Source organism: Choloepus didactylus, chromosome 7 (genome assembly GCF_015220235.1).
Source record: "Choloepus didactylus isolate mChoDid1 chromosome 7, mChoDid1.pri, whole genome shotgun sequence".
Classification (NCBI taxonomy): Eukaryota; Metazoa; Chordata; class Mammalia; order Pilosa; family Megalonychidae; genus Choloepus; species Choloepus didactylus.
The window spans coordinates 29,450,681-29,464,985 of NC_051313.1; positions in this window are offsets into that span (position 1 = coordinate 29,450,681).

The window sequence follows — 14,305 nt, forward strand, 5'->3', positions numbered from 1 at the left end:
CAAGATGGCAGCATAGGGAGGTATGGAATTTAGTTAGTCCTTTAGAGCAACTAGTAAATAACCAGGAAAAACTAGAAAATAGTCTAGAACAACTGATGGGGGTGTTCCAGTTTGCTAATGCTGCCATTATGCAAAATACCAGAAATGGATTGGCTTTTATAAAGGGGGTTTATGTGGTTACAAAGTTATAGCCTTAAGGCCATAAAAGTGTGCAAACAAAGGCAACAATAGGGTACCTTCACTCAAGAATACTGATGGTATCTGGAAAACCTCTGTCAGCTAGGAGAGCACAGGCATGTGGCTGGCATCTGCTTCAGAGTTCTGGTTTCAAAGTGGCTTTCTCCAAGCATGCTCCTCTCTAAGCATCTGGGGGTGTTCTCCTAGTTTCTTCCAGGCAAACTCAGGACTAGCGAAAGTCTACTTTCAATGACCATCTCCAAAATGTTTCTCCCAGCTGAAGCACTGACAGCTCCTTCTGTTTGAGCTCTTAAGGTGCTACAGTAAACTACTCAAGACCCATGCTGAATTGGCAAGGCCACAACTCCATGGAAATAATCTAATTAAAAGTATTACTCACAGTTGGATGGTCACATCTCCATGGACACAGCCTAATTGAAAGATGCCTACCTAATCAACATTAATTTGCCTGCCCCCACAAGATTACATTAAAGAACATAGTGTTTTAGGGGAAATAATACATACAAACTGGCACAGGGGGACAACCGTGACTGGACAATATTGTACACCAGTCAGATATGGGTGGAATGGCTGAGATCATAGCATGGAACTAAGAAAAACTCCCCAAAATGCAGAGTTGGTGACCCTCCCCAACCAGCACAGCAGGCTGAGTTGCAAAACTTCACTGTGGGAGAAAGAAGCATTCCCTACCAGGAGCAAGGGAATGTAGCTCAACCAAGCTCCAATTGCAGTTCTAATTAACAAGTTTTGACTACTGAATACATGCCATGAGCACAGATAAACACAGAGCAGAAGGAAAAGAACCCAGAGGTTTACCCTGGAGGAGGGGAGGTGGGGCTGACAGAAAAAAATACATAAATAAATAAAAACAGAGGCTTTTGAAGTCCACTGAGCTCAGAATACTGGAAAAGGGCTGTGTCCCAAGAAAAGGGACACACACAACCAAGTACCAACTCCTGGCTGGGGACTGGTCTTGAAAAGGGGACTTCTTGTTTTTTCCTTTGTTTTTCTCTCTCTCATTCAAACTAGCTCATTAGAGAAAGCCTCAGTCATTTTCAGTTGTCAGCACTGACCCAAGCAAGGGTGGAGTTAAGATAGTCAGAGTCAAAGGAAAAACTCAAGCATAGGAAACAATACCCTAAAGGGCTTATCTTCCATAAGAAAAGAGAGGAGGGCATGGCCCAGCTCAAGTGGTGGCCCTCCCTTACAGAATTCAGACCCCACATCCTGGGGGGGAATAAAAAAATAAAAGATAGAAACAGCTGAAGCCTGGCTTTTGACAGCCTCAGTCCCTGGCCAAGATAGGGTACATTGAGAATTAAATACACCACACTTCTTTATGCCAGTGGGAAGCTATGGGCTAACAAGTGCCACCTACTGGGCAGGATTTGAAAAGCACAGAGTCTAGAGGCCTCACAGGAAAGTCTGACCTGCTTCTGCATCTCATCCTAAGGAAAACTTGATACTGAATACAGCCTCTTCCTGAGACCTGGGCCCATATGGTTTGGAAAAATCTGATTGGGGTAATCAAGGAAACCAGATGCCTAGACAAAAGAAAATGACAGATCACACTAGGGAGAGCAAAGATATGGCCCAGTCAAAGGAACAAACTTGCACTTCAACTGAGATACAAGAATTGAAACAGCTGATTATTCATCAAACAAATCTCCTAAATCAATTCAGAAATCAAATCAATGAGTTCAGGGAAGATATGGCAAAAGAGATGAAGGATATAAAGAAGACATTGGGCAAACATGAGGAAGAACTTGAAAGTTTGAAAAAACAATTGGAAGAACTTATGGGAATGAAAGCCACAATAGAAGAGATGAAAAATGCAATGGAGACATACAACAACAGATTTGAAGAGGCAGAAGAAAGGATTCATAAACTGGAGAACAGGACATCTGAAATCCTACACACAAAAGAACAGATAGGGAAAAGAATGAAAAACTATGAGCAGGGTCTCAGGAAACTGAAAGACAACATAAAGCACAAAATATACATGCCATGGGTGTCCCAGAAGAAGAGAAGGAAAAGAGGCAGAAAGAATAATGGAGGAAATAATCACTGAAAATTTCTCAGTTATAAAAGACAAAAAATTACAGATCCAAGAAGTGCAGCATACCTTAAACAGAACAGATCTATGTAAACTGACTTCAAGACACTTAATAATCTGATTATCAAATGTCAAAGACAAAAAGAACTCTGAAAGCAGCAAGAGAAAAGCAATCCATCACATACAAATGAAGCTCTATAAGACTGTGTGGATTTCTCGGTAGAAACCACGGAGGCAAGAAGGCAATGGTATGCTATATTTAAGATACTGAAAGAGAAAAACTGACAACCAAGAGTTCCGTATCTGACAAAACTCTCCTTCAACAATGAGGGAGAGTTTAAAATATTTTCAGACTAACGCACTGAGAGAGTTTGTGAACAAGATACCCACTCTACAAGAAATACTAAAGGGAGCACTACAGGCAGACAGGAAAAAACAGAAGAGAAAGGTTTGGAGAACAGTGAAGAAATAAGGATTATCCTAAGGGTAAAAAGAGAGAGAGGAAAAATAAAATAAGATATGACATATAGAACCCAGAAGACAAAATGTTAGACAGTAGACATTACATTGAGTGAAATTAGCCAGAAACCAAAGGACAGATACTGTGTGATCTCACTAATATGGACTAACATTGATGAGCAAAATTTGAGAGTTGAGAACACAGGTTATCAGGAAATAGAAAGAGGTTAGAGATCAGGCATTTGATGCTGAAGGAGTACAGAAGGTTCAACAGGATTGATTGTATAAATCCAGAAATGGAATGGATAGCATAATATGTGATGGTAACACAATATTGTAAGTTCTCTGAACAAAGGTGAGTGTGAGTATGGTTGAAAGAGGAAGGTTAAGGGCATGTATGAAACCAGAAGAAAAGATAGAAGATGAAGACTGGGATTGTATAACTTAGAAAAACCAAGAGTGGTCAATGATGGTGATTAAATGTACAAATATAAGAATGTTTTTAAATGAGGGAGAACAATTGAATTTCAACATTTCAGGGTGTTGAAAATTGGATGGTATAGGGGAAAAATAAAATCAATGCAAACTAGAGTCTATAGTTAATGGTAACATTGCAAGATGCTTCCATTAGTTGCAACAAAGGCAATATACCAAGCTAAATTTCTATAAGAGAGGGATATAAAGGAGTAATATGGGATTTTCAGTGGTGGTGATGATGTCTGAACTTTTCATTGTATTTTATTTTTACTTTTCTTCTATCTTTTGTATCTTTATTCTTCATTTTTTTCTTCTTTTCCTCTTTCTTTGGGGAAGATATGGAAATGTCCTCATATATATTGTGGTGGTGCATGCATATTTATGTGATTATACTGGGAATCATTGATTGTTTCCTTGGGGTGGATTGTATGGTGTATGAATAAAACTGTTAAAAAATAAACAGAGGGATATAAATGATGGAGAAAATGTGGAGAGAGGGATGTACCTATTCCCAGTTGGTAGGGAAGTAGAATGGCACAGCCCAGAGCAGGGACATGAATGGATATTGCATGCTGGTGTTCCTGATTCACAATGGATGGAGATGGCCTAAGGATACATCAACTGATAAACAGAATGGTGAACTGTAGTGCATACATATGATGGAATACTGAGTGGCAGCAAGAAGAAACAAAGTTGTGAGGTATGCAACTAGGTAAATGGACCTTGAGGACAGTATGTTGACTGAAATAAGCCAGAATCAAAAAGACAAACATAATAATGCCTCACTAATATGAACTAACTGTAATGTGCAAACTCTGAGAATTGAATCTGAGACATAGGTTAGTTATCAGGGAAGACTTATGGTAAAGTTTCCTAGATTATAAGCTCTTACAACAGTCACAGCTATTCATGAATTGTAGTGGTTATCCCTAAATTCTGAGATACAGAGCTGTTTGTGTATAACCTGGTCAGTCCCTGTAACTTCAGGTAACTGTGTGACACCTGAGAATCATGAGCCAGAGTTAGCAGCTATGAATGTCATCATTACCCTATACAGCAAATATTACAAAAGCTGAAAAAGAGATCAGACTTCAATTAGAGATATGAATGAAATGGACTTGATTAGAACTTAGGTAAACCAGACTGAAAGGTAAAGGATGTTTTAAAGGGTATTGACTGTGTCTTAAAACCTCAACTTCTGTGTGAGACCAAAGGAAGAGATGTTTATTTGTTGCAAAATCTATACTTTCTATAGCACACTATATAATTTAACTTGTGCGGTCAATTTATTCAAACACCATAATTACATGGAACCTTGAATAGGGGGTGAAAAGCTTTTTGGTTTGTAAAGGTTAACATGAAGCCCTGATACATCCCAGAGTAATTTAGGCAGAGAGTAAGGAGTATTTGCAGGGCCCCCTTGAGGGCCTGGGGAAAAATGTGGAAAAATTTAACTTCCCCAACTGGGGAATTCTTGATAGTCTCATAAGCATTAGGAACTACAATTGTAGTAGGTCAAGTCCTCATTCTTGGGGCTTGCCCTTATGACGCTTGTCACTGCAAAGGAGAGGCTAAGCCTACCTATAATAATGCCTAAGAGTCACCCCCACAGAACCTCTTTTGTCCCTCAGATGTGGCCTATCTCTAAGCCCACTCAGCTAGTAAACTCACTGCCCTTCCCACTATATGGGACTTGACTCCCAGGGGTGTAAATCTCCCTGACAATGTGGGGCATGACTCCTGGGGATGAGCCTGCCCTGGCATTGTGGGATTGAGAAAGACTTCCTGACCAAAAGGGTGAGGAGAAATGAAACAAAATAAAGTTGCAGTGGCTGACAGATCTCAAATGGATTGAGAGGTCATTCTGGAAGTTATTCTTGTGCATTATATAGATACCCTTTTTAGTTTTTAGTGTACTAGAATAACTAGAAGAAAATAACTGAAACTGTTGAACTGCAATCCAGAATCCTTGATTCTTGAAGATGGTCATATAACTATATGGCTTTTATGGTGTGTCTATGTGATTGTGAAAACCTTGAGACTCACACTCCCTTTATCCAGTGTATGGATAAATGAGTAGAAAAAAACGGGGACAAAAAAGTAAATGAATGATAGGGGGGAAAGGAGTATGAGAGGTTTTGGGTGTTCTTTTTTACTTTCATTTTTATTTTTATTCTTATTCTTATTTTTTGGAGTAATGAAAATGTGCAAAGAATTTATTGTGGTGATGAATGCACAACTATATGATGATACTATAAAAGATTGATTGTACACTTTGGATGACTGTATGGTATATGAGTATATCTCAATAAAATTGCCTTGTAAAAAAAGTAAACTTTGATCTTGATGTGAGTCCCTATTTATTTTGTATACTCAATGGTTAGTTTGGTAATTAGCATTTGATAGTTGCTCAAAAAGTGGTTGTAAAATTGAATAGACCACACCAATAAAAATTGTGATTCAAAGCACATGAGAAATTTAGAGTTGTTGTTATTTTTATTATAAACAGACACCTGAGTTGTAAAGAGGTAACAATGTGTAAACAGACAGTGGCTCCTCCAAAGATTGAAGCACAAACCATTGCAGCCCCAAGGAATCAAAACATCGTACATTAATGGGAAGAGTAAATTCCTGCCCTCTTGGACAGTAAGATGCCAGCCCACTGGAGAGAAATTGCCAAAACATTTTGCTCTGGGAGGTAACATCAACAATATGGTGATGTAAGACATGTATTGGAAAAGTCTCCTCTCAGAATCAACAACTAAAGGGACAAATCCTACTTGATCAGAAATCTGGAGGATCATAGAGACTTGAGAAAGACTCCACAAATGTTAAATTAAAGAAAATGTAAAATAATCTACCAGATCAGGTAGGAAATTTCTGTTCTGGACATACCAGTATGGACCTTCCCCCCACTTGGTCCCACACAGCTTGGAAGTTGCACAGGGGCAGCATGGCCTGGGTCCCTCCTTCCGAGGATGCAGATTATAGAGTCACTCATAGCAGTGAGTTAGAACCTCATACATACCCAGGCACAGGAACTCAAGTCCACAGAGACCCTGGGTGAAACACAGACTGCTGAGTAGTGTCAAATACAAGAGGGTCCCAACTGGGGAGAGGAAGAGAGAGACTAAGGCAGAAGTGTTGCAAGCGGTGCACACACCCAGTCCAGTATCTGTTGGCTGGGTGACCTAAATGCAAAGCAGACTTTTCTGGATTGATCCACCATTCTGGATTAATCCCATTTGGGTCCTCAGGGCCTCTAACAGAGAAAAAAATGAAAGCATAGAAGACTCACAGAAAAAGAAAAGGTGAGGGGTGTAGAATTGAGCTGCTGTAAGACAGGATGGGTCACAGAATTGAAAAGTATAAGGAAAGGGGGGGCACTAAGTGAGGGAAAGAATCATAGGAGGTGGGGAGAAAATTCTGCACAAAAACAAACAGAACACATCAAAATTTTGAGAGAAGGAACAGAAGAAAGGAAGCTTTCTCATGGAGGTGAAAAAATTGCAAAAAAAAAAAAAATCTTAAAAATCTTAAAAATTTAACCACATATCCAGGGTAAGAAACTGATGAGGAAGAGCTGAGAAAATCTGAACAGCTAAACATGGACTATTCTAAAGGTCAATAATACTTTGGATTAAGCATCAAAAAGGAGACTTAACATAAAACTAATCAACAATGAAAACCTATACAAGAGGAGAAAGAGACCATCAGAATTAACACAACAAAAATAATGAGATGCCCAGATATCAGCAAAGAATTACAAGCCATACTAAGAAACAGGAAAATATGGCCCAGTTGAGGGAATCAATTAAAACTTCAGGGGAGACACAGAATTTGAAACAACTAATCAAGGAAGTTCAAACAAATCTAAATCAATTCAAAGATATGAAGGAAAACATGGATATAGACATAAAGGATATTAAGAAGACAATGTATGAGCAGAAGGAATTTGAAAGTATAAAAAGACATATAACAGGCCTTACAGACAACAATGCCCACTGCCACAGTGTCCACTCTGCAGCCATGGTCAACCCCACTGTGTTCTTTGACATCACAGTTGACAGAAAGTCCTTGGGCCACATCTCATTCCAGTAGTTTACAGACAAAGTTCCAAAGACAGCAGAAAATTTTCATGCTCTGGGCACTGGGAAGAAAGGATTTGGTTATAAGGATTCCTGCTTTCACAGAATTAGTCCTGCCTTTATGTGCCAGGGGGTAACTTCACACATCATAATGGCATGGTGGCAAGTCCATCTAGGGGGAGAAGATTGATGATGAGAACTTCATCCTGAAGCACACAGGTCCTGGCATCTTGTCCATGGCCAGTGCGGGACCCAAAACAAATGGTCCCCAGTTTTTCATCTGCACTGCTAAGCCTTGTGGAACCCATGAAGCACTTTGGGTCCAGAAATGGCAAGACCAGCAAGGTCACCATTGCTTACTGTGGACAAGTCTATTAAATTTGATTTTTGTTTTGTCTTAACCATCAGACCATTCCTTCTGTAGCTCAGGAGAATGTCCTGCTTCCCTTTGTCTGCTCTCAGTATCCTATCATCTTTGTGCTCTTGCTGCAGTTCTTTGAGTTCTATATTACCACTCTCCTTCCAAGTCTAGCTAGATTGTGGAGTTAAGTTCATGATTATGAAACAAAAATTTCAACAACAATAACAAAAAAGACATATAACAGAAAATACGGGCATGAAAGGCACAAAAAAGGAGATTAAAAATGCACTAGAGGTTTATTGTTATTTTTTCCCAAAATAGCAGAATAGGAATTTCTAGGATTCAGTTTGTCCCCCAGGGCAGCTAATAAATAGACAGAAACTGTCTGAAATAATTCTCTGGGGGGCTCTGGAGACCAGAACACTATACACCATCCAGGAAAGAACAGAAGGAAGAGACTGAAAAACTGAGGTGAAGATCTGTGAGTAGATCTCCCCATGGTGTCAAGGCTGGTGCCCACCCACCACTGGCATGGCAGGCTGTATTGGGAGCCACTCCCTGGCTGGAAATAGAAGCCTCTCTCCCAGGGACAGGGGTGGGGAGACATGGTTGGAGCAGATTGAGAGAAATCGTAACCATTCAGGGTAGTGGGGATCAGTTTGCTGATGGATGGCTCTTCCAAAAGAAAAGGGATTTGGGGGTGGGGGGCAAGCACAGGCACCACCTGTGGCTTTTGATTAGTGAAATCAAACTGGATCCCAACTCTGAGAATAACTATGTGTATATCCCACCTAGGACAAAAAGTAGTTGGCAGCCTCTGTTTCAGCCCCACTCCTGGCAGGGGCAGAAGTGGGACTGACTGAGAAATACAGAAACTTCTCAAGATGAGAGGGATCAGGTGGCCAAAAGGGCAGCTCTTCCTCAAGAAAAGGTGTGAGGGGCAAGACTGGGCACCTCCTGTGCCTTTTGATTAGTGAAATCAGAGTGCTGGATTCCAGCTCCAAGAATGGCTATAGCTTTTGCCCACCCAGGACAGAAAGCAGCTGGCAGTCTCTGCCTCAACAGCATCCCTAGCAAGGGCAGAATTGGGGCTGATTGAGAAACACTGTAACTTCTCAGGATGGCAGGTAACAAGTTGCTGAAAGGTGGCTCTTCATTTGACAAAGGGGGGCAGGGATCCATTCAGCACAGTTTGTGGTTGTTGTTTAGAGACTTTAGACCCCTGGGTCTGGGATCTGAGCAACAATTTCAACCAACCCTTTTTAAAAGTAAGTGGCAGCCTCTGTCTCAACCACACCTCCAGCAAGAAGGGGGGAGTTGGTTGGGAATTAAAGGAACAATACCACCTTAGGACTGCAGAGACTAGGTAGTGGAATAGTACCGTCTGCTGGGCACACCAGGAAAGCACAGACTCAGGGAGAAATTATAAAGAAGATGGCAATTCTCTGAGTCTCATCCCCAGGGCACTTCAAAACTGAACTACAACCCCTTCATGGGTCCCATGGTCTATTTTAACTAGAAAAATTGACTTGGAAAGGTCCTCTCCAGAGGGATCCTCATCTCAGAATTAGTGCTCCAGGTAAAAGCAGCTATAGATAACAAAAGGAGTGTTAAAAACATAGAGGCAAATAAAAAACAGAACAGATCAATATTCCAGGAGGAGGAATTGGGGAAAGGAAGCTTTCTCCTGCGGGTGAAATGGTGGCACAAATAGTACAATCCCCAAAATTGTATCACATATAAAGGGCAAGAATCAGATGAATAAGAGCTGAAAAATTATGATCAGTAAAACAAGAGCTATTCTAAGGGTCTAAAACAAGTCGAACCAGGTGTCAAAGAAGAGCTTTAGCACAAAGCCAATCAACAAGAAAACCATAAGCAAGAAAGAGAAACTGCTCTCCAGAGAAAACTCACCCATGAAAATCAGACACCTAGTCACCAGCATACTAAGAAACAGGAAGATATGCCCAAGTCAAAGGAACAAACCAAAACTTCAGTTGAGAAACAGGGTTTGAAAAAACTAGTCAATCATGTTCAAACAAATCTCTTAAATCAATTCAAGGAGATGAAGGAAAATATGGCAAAAAAGATAAAGGGTATTCAGAAGTCATGGAGTGAGCAGAAAAAAGAATATGAAAGCATGCAAGAAACAGAACTTATGAGAATGAAAGGCATAATAGAAGAGATAAAGAATAGACTAGAGGGATACAAGAGCAGATTTGAAGAGGCAGAAGAGAGGATCAGCAAATTAGAGGATAGGACATGCAAAATCTTATAGACAAAAGAATAGGCAGAAAAAAAGAATGGAAAAAAATGAAGCAGGACCTCAGGGAACTGAAGGACAGCAGGAAGCATGCAAATATATGCATCATGGGTATTCCAGAAGGAGAAGGGAGGAGAAAAGGGTAAGAAAGAATATTTTTTTTTAAATAATGGCAGAAAATTTCCCAATTCTTATGAAAGACACAAAGGTACATGTCCAAGAAGTACTGCAGACTCCAAACAAAAATCCTAAGCGACCTACTCCAAGACACATACTCATTAAAATATCAAATGCCAAAGAAAAAGAGAGTATCCTGAAAGCAGTACAAGAAAACTGATTCATCACACAAAAGGGATCCTCAATAAAACTAAGTGCAGATTTCCCTTCAGAAACCATGGAGGTGAGAGAGCAGTCATATGATATATTTAAGGTACTGAAAGGAAAATAATGCTAGCCAAAAATTCTTTATCTGGCAAAACTATCTGTCAAAAATATGGTAGAGTTGAAAATATTCACAAATTAAAAGAAACAGAGAGTATGTCAATAAAAGACCTGAACTACAAGAATTACTAAAGGGAGTTCTGCAGTTTGAAAGGAAAAGACAAGAGAAAGGGCTTGGAGTAATGTGAAGACATGAAAACCTTCAGTAATAGTAACAAGGGAAAATGCAAAAACAGTAGTATTATATCCTCAATATACAACTCTATTCTTTAACTCCTGTAAGAGTCAGAATATAATTGAACCCCCAAAAAAGGGGACATATTTACTGATAATGGACATGGAAATATAAACAAGAAATATAGAACAAAGAGAATGTAAAGAGGGGAAACAGAGGGATATGGGAGCAGAGAATGTGTATGCTACTGGGTTAAGTTGGTATCTTTTCAAAAATTAGTAGCCAATAGATGTAGGTGTGTAATATAAACTCCAGGGTAACCAAGAAGAAAGTATTTTTAAAATACCCAGAAAAAAAAATGAGAAAGGGAGCAGTCAGAAAACATCTCAAATGATCAACTATATAGAAAAGGAGATTGCAATAAAGGAAAAGGGAGACCTAAAAAAGATAACATCATATAAAAGCCAAAGGACAAAATGGCCTAAAGTAAATATTGCCTTTACAATAATAACACTGAATGTTAATGGGTTAAACTTCCCAATCAAAAGACACAAAATGGCAGAATAGATTTAAAAAGCATGATCCAACTATATGCTGTTTACAAGAGACTCACCTTAGATCCAAAGACATAAATCAATTGAAAGGATGGAAAAAGATATTCTATGGAAATAGTCACCAAAAAAGAGCTGGATTGCTATACTAATATCTGACAAAATAGACTTTAAGTCAAAAGCTGCTATAAAAGCAAAAAAAGACACTATGTATTTTAAAGGTGTCAATTTACCAAGAAGAAATAACAATCATAAATACTTAAGGACCTAACCATGGGGCCCAAAAATACATGAAACATACACTGGCAAAAGTGAAGGGAGAAATAGGCACCTCTAATATAATAGTTGGAGACTTCAATACATCACTCTCATCAACAGATAGAACATCTAGGCAGAAGATCAATAAGGGAACATAGAATTTGAATAATGTGAAAAATGAACTAGACCTAACAGACATATACAGAAAAATACACCCCCAAACAGCAGGAAATGTATTCTTCTCGATGGCACGTGGATCATTCTCCAATATAGAACACATGTTGGGTCACAAAACAATTATCAATAAATTTTAAAAGACTGAAACTATACAAAGCATCTTCTCTGACCATAATGGAATGAAGCTGGAAATAAATAACAAAGAAGTGGAAATATATGGAAGTTAAGTAACACTCTTAAATGATCTGTGGGTCAAAGAAGAAATTATAAGGAAATCAGTAAATATCTTGAAATTAATGAAAACTAGGACACAATATATCAAAACTTATGGGATGCTGTTAAGGCAGTTCTGAGTGTTGAAAAAAATACACCTAAGGTAAATAATGGATGATAGAACTATTTTAATAAGCTTTCATTAATTGTAACAAAGACAATTATTGTTTTAAAAAATAGTAGAATTATAAAAAAAAAGTTCTATCATCAATTGTAACAAATGTTCCACACCAAAGTAAGGTGTTAGGGTGGTATATGGGAATCCTGTATTTTATGCATGATTGGTTTATAAAATCATGATTTCTCTAATAAGAGAGAGAGAGGCAGCATTAAGAAAATTAAAGTTTGGTTCTTTGACCATATCAATAAAATTGGCAAATTCTTGGTAGACTGACAAAGAAGAGGAAAGAAGATTCAAATAAATAAAATCAGAAATGAGAGGGGGAAATTATGATTGACCCCACATAAATAAAGAGATCATAAGAGGATCCTATGAACAACTGTATGATAACAAATTACACACCCTAGATGAAATGGGCAAATTCTTAGAAACACATGAACACCCTACATTTACTCTAGAAGAAATAGAAGATATCAACAGGCCAGTTACAAGTAAAGCTATTGAATCAATCATCAGAAACCTCCCCCAAATATACAGCTCAGGACCGGATAGCTTCACAGGTGAATTCTACCAAACATTGCAAGAATTAATACCAATCCTGCTAAAAATCTTCCAAAAAAATTGAACCAGAGGGAATACTACTTAACTCATTTACAACATCACCCTAAAAACAAAGCCATACAAAGATGCTACAAGAAAAGAAAATTGCAGACCAATTTCTCTTATGAATATAGATGCAAAAATAGCAAAATACTTGCAAAACTAACCACAGCACGTTAAAAGAATTATACACCATGATCAAGTATGCTTTTATCCCAGTTATGCAAGGGTGGTTCAACACAAGAAATAATGTAATACACCATATTAACAAAATGAAGGGGGAGGAAAAAAACCATATGATCATCTCAATTGACAAAGAAAAGGCATTTGACAAAATCCAGCACCCTTTCTTGAAAAAAAAAAAAACATAAAATAGGATAGAAGGAAACTTCGTCAACATGATATAGGGCGTATATGAAAAATCCACAGCTATCATCACACTTAATGGTGAAAGACTGAAAGCTTTCCCTCTAAGATCTGGAATGAGACAAGGATGCTCACATAGCTGTTATTCATCATTGTGCTGGAAGTTCTAGACAGAGCACTTAGGCAAGATAAAGAAATAAAAGACACCCAAATTGTAAAGGAAGAAATAAAACTCTCCTTATTTGCAGATGACATGATCCTATATACAGAAAGTACCAAAATATCTACAACAAAGCTAGAGATAATAAATGAATTTAGCAAAGTGTGGGGTATAAGAACAACATGCAAAAATCAGTAATGTTTTCATACATTAGTAATGAACAATCTAACAAGGAAATCAAGAAAAAATCAATTTACAATAGCAAGTAAAAGAATCAAATAACTAGGAATAAATTTAGCCAAGGATGTAAAGGATTTGTACACAGAAAACTACAAAACATTGCTAAAAGAAATCAAAGAATGTCTATAAATGGAAGGAAATTCCATGCATTTGGATTGGAAGACTAAATATTGTTAAGATGTCAATTCTACCTACAATGATTTACAGATTCAACACAGTCCCAATCAAAGTACCAACAGCCTACTTTGCAGAAATAGAAAAGCCAATTATCAAATTATTTGAAAGGGGAAGGGGCCCCTGGTAGCCAAAATCATCTTGAAAAAGAAGAACAGATTTGGAGGACACATATTTTCTGATTTTAAAAATTACTAAGCTATAGTGGGCAAAGCAGCATGGTACTGGCACAAGGATAGACATATAGAGTAATGGAATCAAACTGTGAGTTTAGAAATGGACTGTCACATCTATGGCCAGCTGATTTTTGACAAGGCTGCCAAGTCCACTCAATTGGCAAAGAATAATCTCATCATCAAATGGTTCTGGGACGACTGGACATACATATGCAAAAGAATGGAGGAACCCGATCTTATATCATGTACAAAAATTAACTCAAAATGGATCAGAGACCTAAATATAAGAACCAGGATTATAAAACTCCTAGAAGAGATAGTCAAAACAGCATGGTACTGGCATAAAGATAGATATACCAACCAATGGAATTGAATTGAGTGTTCTGAAATAGACCCTCTCATGTATGGACAGTTGACCTTTGATAAGGCAGTCAAGCCAATACAATGGGGACAGAGCAGTCACTTCAATAAATGGTGTTTGGAGAACTGGATATCCATATCCAAAAAAATGAAAGAGGACTCCTATGTCACACTTTATATAAAAATTAACTTGAAATGGATCAAAGACCTAAACATTTGCCCTAAGACCACAAGACTTTCAGAAGAAATGTAGGGAAATGTCTTAGAGATCTTGTGATAGGAGGTGGTTTCCTAGACCTTACACTCAAAGTGCAAGCAACCAAAGAAGAAA